General features: G+C 41.0%; 2 long non-coding RNA genes across 7 annotated transcripts in view; one reads left to right on the top strand and one right to left on the bottom strand.

The window, feature by feature from the left end:
* Window positions 1-22,492, top strand: part of LOC139595497 (uncharacterized) — a 56,816-nt gene that overhangs the window by 10,215 nt on the left and 24,109 nt on the right. Inside the window, exons 1-2 of one of the 6 annotated variants that reach the window (XR_011681042.1) lie at window positions 18,253-18,618; window positions 20,976-21,143. The exons of 1 other annotated variant lie outside the window; for it this stretch is intronic. This is a non-coding gene — a long non-coding RNA (uncharacterized lncRNA). Of the gene's footprint in view, window positions 1-18,252; window positions 18,619-20,975; window positions 21,144-22,492 lie in introns of those variants that run through there. 4 more of the 6 variants (XR_011681041.1, XR_011681043.1, XR_011681044.1 and 1 more) reach the window with 4 other exon arrangements.
* LOC139595498 (uncharacterized) lies at window positions 1,811-20,430 on the bottom strand. Its single transcript, XR_011681048.1, has 3 exons — window positions 20,325-20,430; window positions 12,643-12,725; window positions 1,811-4,757 (listed from the first exon to the last, which is right to left on the bottom strand). It is a non-coding gene; the product is annotated as an uncharacterized lncRNA (long non-coding RNA).

The raw sequence follows: 22,492 nt of genomic DNA, 5'->3' as shown, positions 1-22,492 counted from the left end.
TTCACAGCAGAAGTTCCTCCTGCCCCCACCACTCCCCCTGGGAAGCTCTCCAGCCCCAGGACTGCACTTAGTGCCTGCTGGGAAAAATTGCATGAGAGAATCTTAGAGAGCAGGGAAAGCAAAATCAGGAAAGAGAGGCGAGGAACGGGAGAAAAAAAAGTAAAGAACATGCACAGAAAAGTTAAAACACTGTAAAATTTGCCTCTGTCTCCTCAATAGTTGGATTATTTCAGCAGTTTGGCAGTGGAGTTGTTTTTCAACAAAAAGTGGTAGCAAAGAGTCGCATTAAAAGTGGTGGCAATGCTTTAATTTGCTCTTAATTAAATCTTACTGCATTCTATTTCACTTTCAAATTTTCCTGTTTATGGGTGATTTGCAATTCATACTTACAATTCATGCTAAAATTGCTGTTCATGCATGTACTTTCAATGGTTGTTAACAAAAATTTAACTCTGATTTGGTAGCACTACTTTTAAGAAAGACCAAGGGAAAGCATGTAGTATGTTTATATTTTGTGTTTTATATACAAATAAGGGAAAGCATTAATTTTAAAAGGGAAAAAAACCCATTTGATGTCACATTTTGAAGATCAGTGTAGTCATTTAAATGCTATGTTGACAAAAAATGCAGGGTGGGTTTGGTTGGTTGGGTTTTTTGTTGTTGTTGCCTTGGTTTGGATTTTTGCTTTTGTTTGGGGTTTGTTTGGATTTTTTTGGTGTGTGTGTGTTTCTGTGCATTTGCAGTGTTGTTTGGTATATATCAAGTAAATGGGGAGGAAAAATCACCTGGGGAAACCTTGGCAGATTCTGGCTGGAGGCCGATTTCAAACATTTTACGACTGCAAATTTGCTGCAGAGAATCAAAGAAATGGTAGGCAGAGCATCCAGAAGCAGAATGCACTAACCTCTCTCAAATTCCATCAGGAGAGCTGGTACAGCTAGGGAAAAGAAAAGCCAGGGAAGTTTTCCTTCCCTTTGAAGCTTTTCTAGAATGAATCTTTAATGATGGGTGTCTGCACCCTCTTCCAGATGATAAGGAATGTGCAACCCCCAGGTTTTAAGGCAGAGAAGATGAAGCCTAAACAAGAAAAAGCTCAGGGTGCCACTTGCTCTGAGAGTTACCTGTGAGGATTCCCCTGGGATGTGAGCTGCAGTTGGTGTGGATAATGCTAAAGGTAGCATTTCAGACTTGAGGTGGGGGTGTGTGTGGTGTTTTTTCTCCGAGCACTGAGATCTGGAGTGACTCCAGCAGTGGAAATGCAGGATCCTCCCTTCTGCAGCAGGCAGGGACCAAATGGCACAACAAAGAACAGGCTATGAATACTTGTGCAAATGTAGACAGAGAGGCACTTCAGTGAAAATATGCAGAAAAAGAGAATAGTGTAGGAAAAACTGCTTTTTTGTTCCCCTTGTAGGAAAATGTGCTTAGTAATAGGTTCATTTTGACTTCTAAAGGAATTTCTGTCAAATACAATTATCAGAGAAGACTACAACTGCAAAGGTATCAAAGCTATGTTTGCAGAAATCAGGTTTTAGAGCACTTTGAGATGGAAGATATTTGTCAAATTTCTTTACATGTCATCTCATGTTTCTTTTATTTATGAATTTTCCTACTGTGGTATATGCTGTCTGTTTAAAGATGAGAATGCTCCAGCACTTTTCTTTTTAAAAAAATCTTTGGCAGCTGCATTATATTTACTTATTTTGTTTTTTTCTCTTCATCACTTGAAAAGAAAAGCAGAAAAGTGAAACAAAGCACAGAAATAAAGCAGTCTGTCACACTGAAAACCTCTGAAACATAAATAATAAACTTTATTTACTAGGTAATTCTCCTTGATACTCTTGTTTATCATATTTTCAACAGCTCTCTCTTAGGACAGTGTTGCCTAAGTACAAGGAGAGTGTCTTGATATTTTTAAACTGAAAGAAACATCACATTTGTATTAACAGACATTCAGGTTTAAAAGCATGCCAAAAATATTTTGAATGCATTTGGAAAAGCAAATGCATTTCTTCCCAGTGTGTGAAGACTAATTTCATTTTATATTCTGGGTAAGACCAGAGTGCTAGCAAGAAATGCCTATTATTTGCTTCTTTTACTTTTTTCATGGTGTGTGTTCCATGTTGAAGGTATCCTTTCTGTTCATTTGGTGTCACAGATCACATTTTGGTAGTCACTCTATACACAAATCTATTTGTTTAATTCACCACAACAACTCCGAGCTGATGAACTGAGTGTTATTTTAAACACTTTTAAAAGAGGAAAAATAGAGATTAAATTGATTTCTTTCCTGTTTTTCAACTACTCTGTGCCCACAATTCAAACACACACTGCATAATCTCTTGAAAATTAAATGTCATCATCTGACTGTAAGAGGAATGACCCACTGAATTCAAATTACAAAGAACCCTGAATTGCTTTCAGCTGTTCTCTCAGTGGGTCACCTTTCTAGTGGTGAGCCAATTCTTCAGGTATGTTGGCAGAGAGGGAGCAGAGAAGGTGGGTTGTGTTTGCAGGAAAGCAGGCATTAACAGGAATGCATGGTGCCACAGAGCTGCAGTCAGAATGTCTTCATCATCTCTGCTGTGCCAGGGAAATGCTGATCAGATGATTCCAGGGGAGCCATGTCGTGTTTGCTGCCAGGCTGGAAGCGGGAGCTCTGAGCTCTTCCCATTATGTGATGTTTTCCCAGTGGAAATAGCAGGCCATGGTGCTGCTGTCCCCTTTCCCAGCTCTCCTGTGCTCCCCAGTGCTCTCAGCTCCCTGGGTGCCTGTGTAGAACCCAGGGGGGTCTGGTCAGGGCTGGGAATCTGCACAGGAGGAGGATGAACCCCCCCAGTGCAGGATGCTCCCTCCAGAACCAGGGCAGTGAGCAGAGCATTTCTCCAGCCACGACTTAACACTGAATTAATTTTGAACAGAGCAGCTATAAACCTGGTGCTGTTTTCAGTGGTTTATGAGGTATGTTCTCTGTCTTTGGAGGCAGGGAGAAGTCTCTAAATGTCCACAAGCATCATCTTGCACAGGCATCAAATCCTTTTCTCCTTTAAAATTCAAGTGTGATATGCTGAGGCTCAGAGCTGCAGTGGGATGGCTTCTCCCTCCACCAGGCAAAACCTCCACCATGTGTTTTGTAGTGATATAAGTGAGGAGGATACATGACAGAGTATGAGGCAGAATCTATTGCTCATACTTCAGGGTGTTAATCAGTCAAAGATAGCTTCAGGTGAGAAAGAAATCTCTTCTCTATATTTAATGCCTGGCTGTAAATTTGAGGCCTCTGACTCCCTCTCATGCAGAAATATTGGCTAATGTGGTTTTTGTATATACAAAGTGTGCATTTGTCAGTTTGTGCTGCCCACAGTACAGACATTCACAATTTTGATCACAGATGAGGACTCCCTCTCCTGAGATTGTTTTCCAAGTGTAGATTCAGTTTAGAAGCCTGCAGAGGAGGCTGTGCCTGTAATAAATAGCAGCCAGGTGCCTGTGGAGCAGCATTCTTCACAATCCAAAATTTCAAAAGATTATTCTAAGAAAAATTCATAGTGGGCAGTTTTCTGTCTCTTCACAGGCCAGCAACACCATAAATATGATGAGGACTTTTAATAGCTTGAGTTCAGGTCCCTTAATATATTTCCTAGGTAGTGGAGGCATGTGCTTAAAACCACCTTTCCTGACTATTTTTCAGGCTTTGAAAGAACAGTACTCTGGAGCCCATGTGAGCTCTGTGCAGGAGGCTGCATGCCTCCTGAAAGGAGCTGCTCTTTCAAGAGGTTGAGAAGCACTAGAAGCCTCTAATTACAGCTGTGCAAACTGTCAGCTCTTGTACAGTGGGCTATATTAAAATGTAGTTTGTGTTGATTCACTTTCAAGCCAAGATAACAACCTCACAGGAAACCAGGCTTTTACATCAACTAATTAAAAATTGATATGGCTCCAATGCAGCCTAGATAAGGAGGCATTCACCCCTCTACTGCCAGGCACTCAAAACCTGCCCTGGAAAGGCAAGCAAAGGCCAAGTATCAGGCATTGCTAATTCCCTGCTGATTCTCCTGCAGGTAACTTGTAAAGAAGATCCAAAGGCTATTTCATTTACTGCCCCATAACAGCTTTTTAATCAGGTATGTGCTTCTGCAATAATTTACTGGTTTAATGATATTACATTGTTCAGGCAAAAAAAAAGATAATAAAAACTCTTATAGGTATATTTCCCTTTAGTACTCAGCCTTTTAGGGGCTGAGGGAACAGGATAGGAGGGACACATAAAAAAGCCCCCTAAATTTCACTGGCTTGAACCAGAGCTCTGGGGTGGGTGAACCCAGGCAATCATTAAACACTTTGGCACCACACGTGGCACTAAAAATAACTTCCCTCACATGTGAAACTCCTACATTAGGAAGCAAAGCAGTGGATTGAATAATGGGTAGCATGCTCTGGGAAGCATCTTTATGATTTCATACTGTAGCTTGGCAGGCTGCACCCCACTCCTCCAGGTTCCTCAGTCAGTGATGGGAGCAGGACAGCTCCACACCAGGCACTGACAGACTGGGTTGGCTTTTGCAGGGAGATCTTCTGCCCCCTCAGCCCCTGGTCAGCACTGGGTAGAGTTAAAAGTGGGTACAGCCTGAGGTGATGTGGCTGCTGCTGAAAGTCTGGAGCTCTTCTGGGATGTGACAGCATTTCAGGAGCTGCTGTAGCTGTCCTGCTGTGTATGAACACCCCACAAACTGCAGCGGCCTTCATGGTTTGTGTAGCTGCAAGGAGAAGGTTAACAATGGGAGATATTTCTACTTAGTTCATTAATACTGTAGATGTTATTAAAAAAAAATAATTAAACCCCAGTTGGCACAGGCTGCAGGATTTACTAATCAACATGTCAGTTCATTTCCAAATGCCTTCCAAACACCTCGAGTTATTTTTGTCCAGCTGCTTCCTGCAGATGCAATTTGAACAGTCAGAAATAAAAGCAAATTTCAGTGCACCAGCAGAGTGCTGCTGTCACTCTCCTCTGACTTAGGCAGGTATCTTCTAAAGGCTTTCACATAGGGCTGGGGGAGAGGGAACAGCCAATGTAAATACAGGGAGATATTCAGTAACTTATAGCTAAAGCTGAGGAAATCCTTGCCTGTGGGCCACACACAGCGTTGTTTCCTTTGTAAACTGATTTAGGAAAAAATTCTAAGATTTGTGCTGAAGATCCTTTATTTGTAACTGTGCAGTGAGGGCTCCATAATCTATATTCAGCTCTGATATTCAAAAACTTGTTTACAGTTGATAGGACTTCTGCATGTTAAAAGTTAAGCATCTTCCCACATGCTGGAACAGCTTTCCTGCATTGGAGCCTCCCCTCTAAGTGCATTTGAGCACAGGAATTGTTCCCTGTGTGCATGCAGTTATGCCTCAGGGAGGACATCCCCATGAGATGGGCCTGGCTTCTGTTTCATGGCTGGGTTAGGAAAAGGTGTGGGTTAACAAATCGTAGCAGTGATCAGGACCACAGAAAGAAGTTTAATAATGAGGAATTAAAAAGATAATGAGACTGATAAGTCTCATTAAGACTCACTACCTATACTACCTGTGATGCTCTAGAGTGAAGCTAAAGGAGCACATTTTTCAGGCAGTTTGGGTTCAGCAGCTCCTTGTGCTCTCCCCTTGGCTTATGCTGCCTCTGCCTGTGCCAGCTGAGCTGGGGCAGGGCTGGGCTCCCCATCCTCCTCACCTCTGCTGTGCTTGCCAGCAGGTACTCAGCCCTCCCTGCAATGCTACTCTCCAGGCATCACACCCTGATGAATTCCAAGCAGGAATTCAGGAAAATCATCCAGAGATCCCTGCTGACAGCAGGAAGCTGTTGATTGCAGTGCTCCTGACGGGTTGCTCAGGTTTCTGTCTGCTTTCCCGTGCTGTGCTCTATGGTAATGCCCTTTCACCAGGGTGTTACTGGGAGCTGGAGCACAAATACAGCAGTCTGTAATAAACCTGAGCTTCCAGGATATGTTTTTGCTAGAGAGGGAGCAACAAATGCTTATTTTCTTTTGAAGTAGCTCATCTGAGCTTTTAGCAATCAGAAGGAGATTTCTCTTGGCAGGCACAACAAGGACTCTTGCTCTGAGTCCCAGGAGAAAGGTGGCTGTGCAGAGGAGGCTGTTGATCAGCTCAGCCCTGTGGCTGCTTGCCAAGGGGGGAATTCTGGAATGCCCTGAGCTGGCTCCCCTGGCAGGGCTCCTTGGCACCCAGGGCATTCCCAGAGTACCTTCCTACCCCTGCTCTCACACACAGGTACCTCAGCCACCTTCTCTTCTGCTCTTTGCAAGTTTCTGCAGCTTTTTTTTACCAGTGTGGCCCGAGTGCTGGAGATATTTAGGAGTTTTCTGCCTTGAGAGCAGATTCCCATCACCACAGGCTTATCTGGGACAAAGCTCATAAAAGCAGAAAGCCAAGGGTCAGTATATTAAAGCAGAATGCAATAACCCATTCAGTTGGAGGCTATCTTGATTTCCATATAAATGCAGAAAGTTATATTTGAATGTGCACCTCTCAGGCATATGAAATGCTAATGGTGAAGTAATTTTTATGTCACTTTGTTTTGATTTAGTTGTTTGATAAATGGAACTCTTTCTGGCATTCTTGCTGTCCTATCTTGCTGCACAAATGTTTGAGTAGGGTTAATTTTAATTGGAATTAATGACTACCAATGCTCTTGTGCAGGTCATTGGCTAAATCTTATAAACTTGAATTCCTAGAATTGTCAGAGATGTTTAAAATGCCCTGTACTGCAAAGTAATAATGACCTACAGTTTGGTCTGTGGTTCTGAGCTAAAGAGGGTGTGTAACTCCTCTTCCACATATCCTTAGCTTAACCCACAGTTGTACCTCTAAACCTACTTTTAACAAGAGACTGTGTTGTTAATAACAAGCTTTCAGAGCTAGACTTTTTGTTTCAGCTATTTTCCAACCCTTCAAATGGCAGAATTTGTCCTAAATTCCTTTGCTACTTAGAGATTCCTGACCATTACAGGCACCAACCATCCTGACCTTTTTTCTACCAAGTTTTATGATAAAGGTTATGCTAAATTTCTGATTTACCTTTAAATAATTCTAACATGTCACGTATTATTAATAAGTATGGAGTGTCATCCTAGAAGATGGTATATTTACCATCTTACCATATTTTTATTCCTTATAAATGAATCAGGAGCACAGATGACAGCTTACCGTGCAGGGATAAATGAAGTGCAGCTCAGAAGGAAAAGTGATGAACTGTAGTGTTATCTAGAATGTAAAGCAGAACCACCTCTCCCCAGCAGCCACGTTGGCAGGACAGGGTTGCCAAGGCAGCTCTCAGCCTCAACAAATGACTTCCCACCAACAGTTCTTATCTTGTACTAGTGGCTTTTTGTTATCCTGTACAAGTTTCTCCTCAGTAACAGGAGCGGGCTGACATTCCATAGATAATGCCAGAGTGGGTACAGCATCTGTGGGTGGGAGGGGCCCTTGCTCTGCATGCCAAGCACTGGGCCCACCTCTGGAGAGTGGAAGATGCTGCTTTACTGGGATGCTGCCCTCTGTGTTTGTCACCATACAAAGCTGCAGGCAAAAAGCAAGAATTCTAGCTAGTGGGGTGTGCTCAGAAAACATGCAGACTTCACCCTGCCCCCAGTTTATGGGTATCAATTCTCCCAGAAGATCTTTTCTTCAAGACTACCAACAAAAACTTTCAACGATGTGATACGCTCCTAAGGCTTCTGAGCCACTTCTCTGCTACTCCTTTTCAAACTTGTTTTTGATCTCATTGTTCCTAGTTCAGTTTCTAGTATTTTGTGCAAAAGTCACATCAACAGTATAATAAATCTTTTCTTATCTCTAAAATTCTTTTCCTATTGCCTTGTTCCCACAAGATACTGCTGCTGTTGTGACAACTAAATAGATACAACAGCCTTAGAGTTCAAATATGACTCATGGTATGTTAACTTACTGATACAGTAAACCTGAAAGGGAAGGAAGGAAGGAAAAAAGATAGTCTGCTTTTTCAAGATATTTTTTGGTCTTAAAACTAAATAATGTAAATGGCACATTTTTAAATGTGGGTGGTTTTTTAATCAAAAACCTACTTGTATAAAGAGAATCTAAACTTTTAAGCTAAAGTTTTTTGTTGTTGACAGAGTCTTCCTATCATTTATTCTGTTTCCCTCTCACCTAGTACTAATTACAGACTTTTGTATAATTGGGAAATCCATAAGTATATAATAGTTTTGATAGTTTCTAATTTACTCAGAAATTCAGCCTGTTTATGGGTCAAAACTTTCCTTCTGTCAGATTAAAATTATTATTGTCTTTTTGTAAAAGAGAATATGGAGAATATGAAGGCATTTCATTTTCTTGTGAAGAATACAAAGGGAGATGCAGCAATAAACACAGGTGCCAACAATGGGCACTGGAAATTCAACACGTCCCTTTTGAAATTCTGTATCATCCCCTGCAGACAATGAAACCCAGACTTGTTTATAAATTGCTACTACACATATTAAAAAATCATACATTGTCTTATCCTCTGCTCATTACTTGCACTTCATGTTTGTCTCTGCTGAGTTTTCTTTTTCCTGGGGATGTTTTCTTTTTGCCATGTATCCCAGAACAGAGCCTACATTCAGTGCCTTCTCTTTCAACGTTTCTAATTCCAGAAGACCCACTAGAAACATATGTGAGAATCATCAGAAAGATCTCTGAGGTCTATTCAGACAGAAGAATGAATCACACAGGTTCTCTTCCAAGTTTTCAACTCTTCTGTCAAGCATCAGCATCCCCCCTTTGCTTTTCTTGTTAAGAGAGACAGGCAGACCCAGCATGCTTGGCTCTGTTCTGCTTCTCTGGCTCATCTTTCCTGATATTTTCTTGAACCATGAACTGAACTGCAAATAATAGGATTGCTTATATAAAAGGCTGCCTCTTTACATGAGTAGAAGCTGTGCATTTGGGCTCTTTGAAACTGGCTCTGTGGCATTTCATACACTTTGTTCTCTGGTCAGAAGTTCAGGATGTTCCATTTCTAAATCTGATTTCCGGCTAAAATATAAACGCGTCACATTGACTGATCATCCTTGGAAGTTCATGTGCTTTTAGAGTTAAAGATGTGAATGATTAATGCTTCTGCTGTGCTTGCCTATGAATCATTACATGATGCCCTGATTTTTCTTTCTAAATCTCTGTAGCTCTAGCAAATAAGGTGTTTAAGGGAGAGAGGGAAGGAAAAAGGGTAGAATATGACCTTCTTGTTTGTCACACTTCAGATAAAATAATATTCTTGCAAGGACATGGTTCTCTTTGAGTTTCTGCCTACCTTGTGAACTGTGACGAAGTGCAGACTATCACCTGCAGGCTTTTGGAAGTAAATTCAAACATAAAAGTCTTGACAGTTGAAGCAATAGATGAAACTGTCAGGATTTTAGTTTTAATACAATCCAAATTAACTCCAGTATTACTTCCTCTCAAGGCCAATTAGACGTTTTCAGGGTATTTGAAGGAAGTATTCCTCTGGGATATTTTTCCCCATCTAGTGACCAGTATTCTTTAAAGAACCTCTGAACCTTTCTTGTGTCCCTTGCCTCTGGTGGAGGGAGCTGATATTGTCTATCCTGCACGCAAGCAACTCTTTGAAACTACTGATTTGAAAACAGCAGGGCACGACTCATCTAAGTACAGGCATCTACACTTCACACAAAATGCATTTTCCCAAACAGCCACCCACATTTCACCTGGTTCATCTGTGACCCTTCATCATCCCAACATGGAAAGCAGCACCTTTCTGTGCTCTGAGCCCTTAGCTCAGGTTTCTGTGGTGGGGATACAGTCTGGGAGGGGCAAGGCCCCAGGGAGAGATGCTTCACTTCTGCCACCAATTTATATTAGAACAAACAGGAGTCTAGAAATTGATTTAAGAAGGGATTAGGGGTTCAAAGAGCTGTGCTGGGCCTGCTCTCAGGGGGCAGATGCCATGCCATTGACTGGCAGGCATGACACTGAACACTGTGTCATCCTAGAAGGCACAGGGCTAGTGGCTCTCATGACACACTTAAATTCCCCTTGCCATATTTCTTCCATGGGGCAAGAAAGATTTGCCATTTGACTTCACCTCTTAGGGAAAAAATGCTTCATCTTATGCTTGTTTTGTCATAAATGCTGAGGTCGATCAGGAGAGCACATTTTAATTTAAAAACCCAAACAAAATTTTAGGCAGTCTTTTCCTTTCTTTGCTGAGATGTTTAGAATGGAGCTTTCACATGGAAAAATATGGAAAATAGTCTGTGGGTTGATGGCTGCCACTGAAGAGGAGATGGCAGCAGTATTGAGGGGCATGAAACCATTCTGTCCTGATTTGATAATGTCTAACTGTGTAGCAGTTTCTGTGCTCTTATCAATGGCTGCCATAGCAAAAGCACTTGCTTCACCTCATGGCAGATGCCTGCTTCTCCTCAGAGAGAGGACTCAAAAGAAGATAGGAAAATAACTTTTAAATTCCTTGCTCTTTTACCTGCAGTCCTTTTCCTTCCCTTTGCAAAGTGATTGCTTTTTGTAGCCAACCTCTTTGAGAGAGAACTATTTTCTCTCAGGCGCTCATAATGTTTCCATAGCTCAGATCACCAGGGAATGCAGTCTCACACTACTTGGGGACTAATTGCACAGAATAATTACTGAATCTTCAGCCCTCACAAGGATTGTTTTATAAATAATTCCCCCTTTAAATGTTGATTACACATATGCTTCCCAAAAGAATTGTGCAGAGGAAATAATTCTCTGAAACTGTCACTGCTCCTGTCATGTGGCACAGGAAGAAAAGGTTGCAGGGTGGGAGTGACAGGAGAGGTGGGCAGGCTCCCTGTCCTGTTTCCTGGGGTCTGAACATGGGTTGGCTTTGCAGAGTTGATGAGCCCAACACTCAGTTTGAAAGCAGGAATGGCAGAGCTCTGATGCTCAGCAAAACCTGTGTCTAAAGGCTGCTGGAGATGGAGGGGTGAAGCCGGGTTTCCAATAAAAGGGAAAGGAGTTTATAGGGGTGTGTGTGGCTCCACTAAAATCCTTGCCTCAGGCTTTTTCTGCCTGCTTCAGAAATTCAAATGGATGTGGCAATCTGTGTGCTGTGAGGGGGACTATGGAGGTAACCATATAAATGTGATGGAATGAGAATTTAAAATAGTGAATGTGTAGTGCTTGTGTAAATGACAGACTACAGATGGGCTTTTGCTAAATGTATTAGCATGATTGGTGAAGCAGGCTGACAGTATTGTTAAAGCCAACACTAGAGCATTTGTACAGAGCAATCAATATCCCTCCTGGCTGCAGTTCCCTATGTCAGGTGAAGAAAATGTTTTAATAGAAATTCAGTTTGTATGTCTGAAGTGCAGGAGGGTTTTTTTGTATTTCTTATGGTAACAAATGTGCTTTTCTCTTTCAAAGTATGTGTCAGGTGAATTTTTTTCTTTTTTGTAGAAGCTGGAAAGCCTATTGTAATAACCAAAAAAACCACAAGTGGCAGTAGGGCACTGGCAGGTGAATCAAGCATCAGCCCCAGCTGATAAGCCAAGGCAGGGGCTGTCTCTGGATGACTGCTTGCAGGCTAAAAATGAACATGTGTGTAAGTGTGCAGCCTGAAATAGAAGTGAGTTGTATTGAATAGTAAAACATAATATTTATAACTCTACCCTAGCAATTTATAACATACCCACATCCTACTAGAGAGGGCAGAACTATAATCAAGAGTACTACTGGAAGCTGAGAAATACTGTTTGCAAATGCATGTCCTAGTAAGTGCTTCCTAACTGCTTACAGGATCTATGTCATCCGCAGAAAATCACTTTTCAACAGAGAGTTTGATTTTTTTAGAGAGTTTTTTACTGCTTTAGCTACTGGTACCTGTATGAATTCCATGGCAGATCTACAGGTGCAAAGAGGGCACAGCTTGGGTTCTGGCTTGGGTTTACATTTTCACAGTGAGGGCTGCAAAATTATTCTTTCCCCTAGTGCTCAGGAGGGTAACTCCTGTTACTGGGACACAGGGATGTGCTGACAGCTTGCCATTTGCCTAAACAGCCTCTGCCTGGGTGTTGTCATCAGTGAGGGGTTTGATAGCCTGGGTTCAGATACCTGAGTTCATCACTCAGCCACTTTTGAAGGCTGTCCTGGTCATTTCATGGTATTTGCATGAGTTGTTTTTTGAGTGATACAGCTCCCTGGATCTGCTGTGGCACTGGTGATGTATGAAGGCATTCCCAATACCATTTCTTCCTGTTAGACCTGACATGGGACAAGTGTTAATAGGTTTCCTTTAGAATTTGATAGTTATCAGCAGTTACCATTATTTTGCATGAATCAGAAGGGGCTTAGAATTCAAGTTTAACAGTGATGATGGTCTGAGAACAAATAACCTTTCCCCAATCCCAAAGCCTAACAGAATTTTTTTTTTTTTTTTAAGGCTTCTTCTCTGTTTGCTTTGCCTTCACCTAAAAAAAACAATTTCAAAAATAATCTAAAAGGCCGGATTAACTACAGAATTTTTTAATATGCTTCTATTGTCTGTGAAGGAATAGCATGGTCCTGCTTGCAGCTTGAGCTTTGTCCCACAGCTAAAGAGAGAGCACTGCCCCTCACCAGGCACAGCCCAGGCTCCAGAGACCTCTCCAGGAAAAGAGACAGAGTCAAGGCTCTTGCTTGAAGCTTCATTGATCCAACCCCTACAAGAACATGAGAGAAATAATGGCAAATTCCTTCCCCAGACAGAACAATGCCATTTTCTACAAGATGTGATCTTTAGAAATCAATCAATTTTGTACTTTTCAGTAAATTCAGGCAGCTCCAAATTAAATTAGAAAAACTGCATGAAAGTAATTCTTTAAAGTAAATTTCTACTTATACCCCAACAATAATATCAATGTGGATTTTATTAATATGTTTCATTAAAAGGATTTCCATTAGGAATTAGTTCCAAAATTGCCTAATCTGTCAGACTCTAGGGACACCCATAATTATATCTATAGCCTTTCTAGATCTATACCATTTTCCCTCCTGTCTCTCTGTGTCTGTGCTAATAAGCATTTCTAAACTGCCTGTTAGAATAAGAGTCTGGCAAGTTTTAGAAATTACAAAAAGTTTTGTTTTCTTTTACATTTGTTCAGACCCCAATCTTCTCATTCATTACTTTTAAATGTATTATCTTACTGCTTTTTTAATAAAAAAGCAGTGAAGATGAAAGTTTAATTACAGACAGTATCAAATCTAGATGTTGGACTCTGGCCATGCCATCCCTTATGGTTTTTAAGCACATCCTAAGATAAATTCTTGTGCTCCAAGGAGTGAACATGTCCAGACCCTCACACTAAAAGGGCTCCCCAGTTTCTGAAAAGGCAACTTTCAGCAAGGGATCAGGGACCTGTAACGTGGTTGGTGGACCAGCTTCTCTGTTTAAGAGAAGGATCCCAGAGGTGGTGGGTGGCTGCGAGACACATCCCAATCCAGTGTGCAAGAAATCGTGTCCTCCTCAAGGCAGTGGCCTTGAGTCTCTGCTGGAGGCCTGCTGAACATTGTGTGCTTGTGTTTATCAGCCTAAGAGTTATTTTTACAATGTTTTTACTTTTCAAGGTTAAAGCTGATAGAAAAGTAATATAGAAACGAGAAATAAAAAAAAGTCTACAAGGAACAACTGAGAAATATTACTTTTGCTTAGCTTTAGTTATTTAAAAAGGAGCTCTGTTTCACTTCTCACATTTTAAGCTTTTCTTTGGATAAGATTTAGAAACAATAATGAATTTCAGTGCTACAATAGGTTGAAATTGAATGTTTACCTATACTTTGATTGAACAAAACCATTATAATTAATTGTATTTCAAACAGCATGCACACAATAAAATAGATTCCTCCATATAGTAACATTTAGTAAATAGGCAATATTGTTCTCTTTTCTCAAGACCAGATAACAATGGACCAATTATTCTTTACTGCTTTCTAAGAGGGCTTCCCATTTTACAGAGAGGTTTAACATCTGGATCAATGCTTGCATGATTCTTAATGAAGTCCTTTAGCTCTTAGAAATTATTGAAAAAACATCTCCCTTGGAAAACAAAGATTAGTTTAGCTGGATGTCATGCTGAGCAGTGGATGTTTTTCTTGGCTGGCACACCACAAAACTGCTTCTATTATCTGCACCAAGGAAGGATCTCCAGGCTTTAGTCCAGTAAACAAACATTTTCTTGTCATTCAGTGTATTCTGAAGCTTCCTGCTTTTCTTTATGGGTGAATTAACTGCACTATGTGGTTGTTGCCATTGCATCTTTGCTTTGCAGCGTGCCCATAAAGGAGACTCAAAGGGACCCCTGGAAAAATCTATATGTATGAGATAGCCCTGAGAAATCCTACATGTCTGTCCTGTAAATCCACATGTTAGAATTTGCCAGAACAAGGATTAAGCTGTGTGAGGGGGCTGTTGGCAAAGAGCAGGAGGTATGTGCCAATGTGCAAGGTGCAGCAGTGAGGGACTGTGCTGAGGTACCAGCCTCTTCAGCACTTTTACACATCTCGGCCAAGTATACAATCACAGGAAAACCAGTTTAAAAGCTTTGCCATGTTTTTCATGTGGTTTTTGCCTGTTGCCCCTGTGCTGCACCCTAGCTGAAGGGCAGTGTCTGTGAGGAGCAGCAGAGCCAGTGGCAGGGCTGGGAGGCTGAGCAGCAGTGTCACTGTGGCCATCACACTCTCGTGCATGGTGGCTCTCACACAAAGAGGCAGCACTGCAAACAACTCTGTCAGATCGAGTCACGCACATGCCTGGAAGAGCAGATTTTTTTTCTCCTCATGGGAGCAGCCTGATAAGAGTGTGAGCTGATCCCTTCCTTGAATCCCAGGTTCTATTCATGAATCACTTCAGCAGTTTTCTCTCACTCTTTGGCACGCCATTCCAGTTCTCTGGGTTTCCACCTAACGCAGGCGCCTCTAACTACTGAAGGGCTCTCTGTAATTCTGCTAGTGCTGGCTCCAGCAGAGGTGAGGCTCAATAAATCTCAGCTGGTGAATAACTCTGATTTTTAGTTGAAGAGATAACTGATGTGAGGGAAGCAATCATGGCAGAGAATTGTTCTGGTAAAGTGAATCAATGCATGCTTAAAAATGTCCTGTTCTGGGACCTGTGTTTCATGGGATGACCAGAGGATGCTGCAAGAGCTAAGCAATGAAATCTTTGCTTTCCCTCTGTATATGAGGAAGAGTTCCACATCTAAATGATTAGTTTGATACTCTCTTTTTAAATTAAAACGTGCAAGGGGAGAGACACTGAAAAAGAGAGTGTGGCTAGAGGCTTCGCAGCAGTTGTACCCAGGCTGATGAACAGCATGGCTCTGTGCTCTCCAGCCGAGGGACTGGAGAAGTGAAATTACATCTGACAGCTTTATTTCTACATTACCTCAATTTTGGCTAAAGGCAAAATTGATTAAAAAGAGAAAATACTTAGGATGTTAGGATTTGTGGCTGCATTTCTGTGCTGAAGTCCCAGCATTAATCCAGACTTGTCTGCACTGGTTACAGGAAGAGAAAAGGTAATTCTGTACCAATTTCAATGTGTGTTTATAAATAAAGTACTACTGCAATAATAGAGCTTTTTTAATGCATGAAGTTTAAGAGTTCATATGTCAAGAGAAGCACAGCTGTCAAGTGATGAAAAAAACTACATTTAGTAAGAAGCACCTGAGAATGGTGTGCTTAGGAGGGTAAATAATTGGAATAAACAGAGCTACTCTGGAGAAAAATTATTATACAGTAAAATATTAAAGTGTGACTATTATCTATAGAAATAGAAAGACTTTCTCTAGATCAGTATGTCTAGAGACAGACGTGCAAACAAGGACAAAAGCAGTCACCTTGTACAAAGGAGCAACTTCAGAAGTCCTGGAGAAAAAACACAGGAGTGATAAGTGACAGATTCTGCCTTGCCTTTTTTTGTGTCAATCCTGTTCATCTGGGGTTTTTTCACTACTTTACAAAAATAGTGCTGAGGTGATGATATGGCTTTTGTTTTTGTTAATTAGCCAGATTCACAAAGGATATTGACCAGTTAAGATACCAGTGAGGACTTGTTGTGTGAATTCAGTTGCATTATTTACAGCGTGGTACTAAAAGGGAGCAGATTCTGTCTGTTCATGTTTAGGGTGGAAATGAACTCAATACAAACCTCTTCTCAGAAGGAATTCTAAGAACAAGTTAAAAGATTCTGTAAAGAAATAATTTCTTAGCATTTTGAAAAAGGATGAAGCATAAACAACATGAAAAATCTGTCAGAACTAATAATCCAGATGTTTGTGTCTCTCACCCTGTAAGGCCAGTCAATCTTTGAAATTACCTTTTTCATTATTTTTTTAATTTTAAGTACTATAGCAAGTATCTAAATGAAACTTTTTAATATTTCATGGATTGCACATGTTCTAATATATTCTTTATTTACTCTTTATGAAAATTACCCTTCAAATTCATTTTATTCATTCCTGAAAGACCTATATCTTATGCATTATAATCTTTTAATTATCTTGATTTGTGTACAGCTATGACTAGAGAAAATTACAGCTTGAATTTCCAAAATAACTGGTGTGACATACATGGCATCTAAATGATGTTCTATATCCCTCACCAAAGAGCATTTTGGATGGTCTTCTGAAATGTTTTCCCTGAGCAAATTAAAGATTGTAATTCCAGCCTTGTGTTTCATTCCCCAAATTAGCTTAACCTGGTAGTAATACTGGTTGCAAACATTTCAGATATTAATTGTCATGGCTTCCCCAGCCCTCAGCCTTTCCTAACATCTTCCTTAGTAGATGGCATTCTGAGGAAAAGAACTGAAAAGATTTCCTTTCACAGGGAAACTGTGAGAAATGAAATAGCCAGCACTGCTGTGTGGTGGGAAGTGACAGAGACTGATGCCCTGACTCAGCACATTTAATTAGTGGTTATTGCTGCAAGTTTCCTCCTTGACACCCACTGACATGCCTGGGCCAGGAGAGCCAGCTCAAGGCAGTCCAGAGCTGCCAGCCCCTTCTCAGCCCTTGTGCTAGCTCTGTTTTGTCAATGATAGGGATCAGGAGGAAGTAAAGCTTCTCCAGTGTTTTACTGGCACAGCTGCTGTGATAAGGGGGAACTGGGGGACAGCCATGACAGCTGAGATGCTCTACTGGAGTGAGAAACCAGGCAAATCTCCAAAGTCCAAGCAGGCACTTGTTTGTCAAGTAGTTCATGACAATCTAAATGTTAACAACTGAAAAAGCAATCACTTATCAAACAGGTTAGTCAAGTGACAATAACAATGTTCCCGTGCTGTTCTTTGGTCTCCAATGGCTTCAGTCTTTGATGTCTCTTAATCTCCAAGGCCAAAACTGCTGGGCTCAAGACTTCTTTGATGAGAAAGGCAAGGAGCAAGATGGGGGTCTTTGCTCCTCCCCAAGCTGTGCTATCACCTGGGTGACCATCAGATGCTGGTCATGCAATTCCTGCTAACAGCCACCAATCAGAATAGCCAGCAGGATTAAATAACCTCCTGACTTTATACAACTCTGCCAAATGAGTGCATGTTATGCAACGTTTCACTTTCTGCTTTGAACTGAGCAGCTGTGTGGTATGTCTGGTGTGCAAGGCAAGGGTGCTTTCCACAGGGAGCTACAGTGGTAATCCAGCCACTCTCCTGGCTGGAACTCTCAAAGGAACCTCCTGTTTCTTGTCCTGATTAAGTCCATCAAGCCAAAAATTACTGTGGGCAGAGTTTTCCATCTCCATTATCCAGAGTGCAGGTGTGAACCCTGGTACAGACCTGATGGCATCTAAGGTGACAGTCAGGGTCTGGCCCCAGAAGAGGAGGAGCAAAAGCACAAAGCAGCACAGGGAGGGGCAGTGGGCACCTGGGGAGCACAGGCTGACACACACACTCTCTAGCAGCACTGGCTGGAGCTGCTTTCAGCAGCTTTTGTCATGTTTCACACTGTGTCTTTGATCCAAATGTATTTTACTGTGGCAAAAGCTGTTTGTACCTCCCTTAGCATATGTGCAGTATGTGTTGTGTTATTCTTTTTTCCAGATGATTTAAACAATGCTTTCCTCAGCTGCTCCTACTGCTGCTGGTTCACACAGACACTTCATCTCCCACACAGTGTCTCTAAATTATTTGTATTTTTTGAGTGTGCCCTGGAAAACTTGCTAAATCTGTCTTTCAGATCAGGCATTCAGTTCCACCCAGAAGCTGAAAATATTTGACAACTTTCAGTGTTTTTTCCTCCTCTGTGGAACTTAAAAATACAGAACCCTGTGAGAATGAATGAGAAGCCCTGCTTATGTAATGCTGGTGGAGCTTTGCTGCACATTCAGATTGTATTTGAAGCAAAGCTTAACATGCAGATAAGGTTTTACAATTCTTCATCCCTCCTGCTCTTCCTTGTTTCCCTATGATGGATTTTGATTTATTTGATTATGGGATCAGACTTGTCTCCTCTGTATCATCAGGAACCTTTACAAGTTTTCTGCTAAGGGAAGGGATAGTAAGATTTGCATTATGGGGTTTTTTGTTATCTTCCCTCCACTGCAACTGAGATTTGAGAAACCCTGGTAAGGCAATTTTTTTTTTTTCTAGATAAATATCTATAAAACAATAAAAAATATAAATATGTATATGTGTACTGATAAGAATTATATAATACATTATTAGTAGCTGGAGGTAAAGAAAATTATTTTCTACCTGAGACTATAAATGTGTTAGGCAAATTTTTCCAGCTTAGAAAGTTTCTTCTGTGTATTTTTATCATTGGCATTCTCGTCAGAGAAAAACTTCCAAAAACTTTAATGTACCCTGGATTCATTAGTAGCTGCTAATGAATCTGTGATTCTACAAATGCCTGTGAAACAAACACAATCTCTTCATAAGTTTTTCTGTGTTAATAATCTTCCTGCAGCTATCCTAGGTCACATACGTATTCATCAAACATCTGTCTTTACTTGCTGGCAAACTGAGCTAATAATATATGCAATAATCTGAGCCAAACCAAAGTTGAGATGTGTGCAAGCTTGTACATGTGTTTCCCAGTAAAAAGGAAAAAACACTTAAGCTTACAATAGATGCCTTCTATTTAGCTTACTTATTTTTATTCTGCATGTATTTCATTATTATTAGCAACAACTTTTTATCAATGTTACCATAGAAATGGAGAATGCTAATTCCTTGAATCATGCCAAAACTCATTTTCCATCCTGTTTAGTTAGTTGCTCTACTGCAAACAATGCTTGCTAGATAGCTGTGAATAATTCAGAGCAGCTACATTATTTGGCCAGTTTATTTTTGTGTGCAATATCCTTCCGTTTCAGCAATACATTTTACATGTTGTTCTGGAAAAGAGTCATGTGAAACTATGCTGAATTTTAAAGGCAAAACCATCAATGAATTTCTGGGGGGATGAGGGGGAAACCCTAACAAGAATCCATAAGATTAAAGAAAAGGAAGGGCAGGGCTGTAATTTATGTACTGAGTAGCTCTTTTCTCTTTGAAAGCCATTTCATACTAATTCATAAAATGTGTTTCTTCAAACCTGTACATACATGTTTTAATGGAACTCAATGATCATCAGGCATAAATCATGTACCAAGCTGCTCTTTAATGTTTCTCCTGAGAGCTCAGACTGTCAGAAGAACTTAAGGCACTGCAGCTGTATCACCTACAGCCATCTAGAACCTGAGTCATTTAACCATAACATTACAATTTATTTAATTTTGAAATACTAATTAATTGCCAGGGAAGAGGACAAGAGATTCTAGAACTATCTAATAACCACACTTGTAATGCAGTGATTGCTTAGAAAATTAATTCTCTTAAAATAACATCTTTGAATTCCATAATTAATATAGTTAGGTCACTCCACTATGAATCCTAAGAGTTTGGAAACAATAATTTCAAAATATTCCTACTGTAGCAACTGAATCCACTTTAAAAAATCAACATATTCTTTCTGCTTCATGCATCACCATCAGCTACTGCAAATTGCAAATGTCCTAGAATCAAAACTTAGCAAGCAATTTTGTTAATGTAGCAGAAGGTGGAAAAGAATATAATTCAGTCTTTCACAACAATATTGACTCTATTGTGCTGACAACCCTGCTCATGCTTCATGGTACTGCATAACTGGAAAGAGAGACAAATCAGAGATTTACAGCACCTTTTACACAGTACAGTATTTTTACATAGCCATCCTGTTGATTATTCTCCCCCCAACATGCAGCCATGAATAAAAAGAAAGAAGAGGAAGAAAGGGAGATGTTGTTACCTAAGTGTAGGCTCCTGACTCTGTCTTCTAGCATTGTGAATGAGAGCATTGATTTTATATTGCACATAGCACTTGATGATTCCTCTGGTCTGTGTTTACAGATTTGCTTGCCTATTCTCTACCATTCACCTGTTTCCTTACAGCCTGTGTAACTCAGAAGTAAATCTCCCTTTGGTATTGGATACTCCTATTGTTTCCTTGTATGCTGTAAACAGCAACAGCACCTCAGAGCTGAGTGCCAGCACAACACAGGTAGTAAATAACTGATTCAGCTCTTAAAAAGAACTTCACAACTGACAAGATTCTGCACAAAATCCTGCACTTCCACACAGTGTACAGCTCCATTGGTAAGAGCCCCATCTGGAGCCCCAGCAGTGTCACAGTGTGTTTGAGGACCCAGGGTGTGCCATGGCACCAGCTAAGGTCTGGAGTGGTTACCTGGCTTAGTGGTCACTGAGACTGAGAGTGCAAAACTACCCTTAATGTCATTAATCACCTCTGCCTCAGGTCTGCAGGTACAGCTCTCAGTGTATCAGCCTTTTTTCAAAGCTATCCACCTGGGAAGCTCACTGCAGCAACAGCCCATCTTTAGACATTATGATTTGGGGTTTCCACATCCTTTCAGCCTTTCCACGCAGTTTTGCATTGCAGCATGTGAGTGTCTGTCTGTGTAAGCAAAGCAGTGATGATCACTTTGATCAGCCCTGGTACCAGCACTGCCAGCCCTTTTCCCACTGCACACAGGAGCACATCCCATAAATACAGACTGACTGCAGCCAGCCATCTGCAAGGGAGACAACATTCAGCTGCAACGAGCAGGTAATGCTTTTGTAGTCAGGATTTTTCAGCTGTGGTTTCTCTTTTCCCTTGAAAAGGTTTTGATCAAGAATGGCAGTTTAAAAAAAAATCCTACTTTTCAGTACATGTATTGTTATTTAAGCTTCATCTTTTCTCTGCTGTCTCTTCATATGTCCTCCTTTAAATTGAAAAATGGGCAACTCAACCCTATGTTTCAAATCCAAGAGAACTTATTGCTGCTTGTAAAACTGCACTAAGATTATTTTAATATATATTACTAATATTTTTGATGTCCTCTCTCTGATTACACCATTCACAAAATGTTTAGAAAAATGCATATTAGTGTATATCAATAAGGATTTATTGAATTTGAGTGCCTTTATAGTGCTGCTGATAAAATTCTCACTTGCCAGAACAGAATGTGCTGCAGTAACAGCACTGTTCAGCAAGAGCATATTTGCACATGGTGAGCTTGGAGCAGAAATCTGCTTTCCCCTGGCAAGCCCTGTAACATCTGTGAGAGATAACAGCAGAAAGGTGGAAGATTTAGCACCCTTTGTCATGTTTGTCCACGCTGTGATAGCTGATGTCTGATGCTTGTCTTTGAACTCTGTTTCTAAGAAGAATGGGGTGGGCTAAAGATCCCTGTATCTCTGACTCCTTTTGATTAATCTCATTTCACTGTGCCCATCTCTGTGTCAGTGTCAGATAGCCACTGCCTGCTGCAAGCAGCCCCATCTCCAGCTTTCTCACTCCTGAGCAATTTGCAGCAAGTGACCCTGCTTCTCCTGCCTCACTCTGTACATTTGGTGTGCTTTTCCTCTCCTGCAGCTCTGCGGAGCAGCAGCACCAGCTGAGGTCCTGCCAGGCTCTGAGGAGTGCCCGGTGTGACCAGTGCCCTCAGCTCTGCTCTCAGATAAACCACGGGATGGCTCCAGCTGGGAGAACCCAGGCACGTTACCAGGGATGGGTAACTCCAGTGCACCTCAGAAGGGGGAAAGAGCTGATGGCTTCATCTTCCACAGGGACCAGGACATAAGGGGATTTTGGAAGGAATTTTGAATGAGTTAGAGACAAGACCTCTGAGGTTTTAGATAATGTCGTTTATTTTTCTTATCTTCTACATAGGCAGGAAGGGCGAGTTCAGCTCACATCTTCACAGGATGGTTCAGAAGGTCACAAGACCCATAGTTACAAGACCTTTTAAGGACTTATTAACCAATAAAACACTACCAATGAGGATATTTATATTTTTCACCTAATCCTTAAATATTTTGTCTTATGGACTCATACTACAGTGTAAGCTTTCTTAGTCAATCATGTTATGACACACAAACCTACAGTACTGTATTCTAAAACTCTATACTTAA

This window comes from Agelaius tricolor, unplaced genomic scaffold (assembly GCF_023055355.1).
Source record: "Agelaius tricolor isolate 1412-34295 unplaced genomic scaffold, bAgeTri1.0.p SCAF_13, whole genome shotgun sequence".
Lineage (NCBI taxonomy): Eukaryota > Metazoa > Chordata > Aves > Passeriformes > Icteridae > Agelaius > Agelaius tricolor.
The sequence above is the reverse complement of the archived record's forward strand: the minus strand, read 5'-3'. Positions and strand labels throughout refer to the sequence as shown.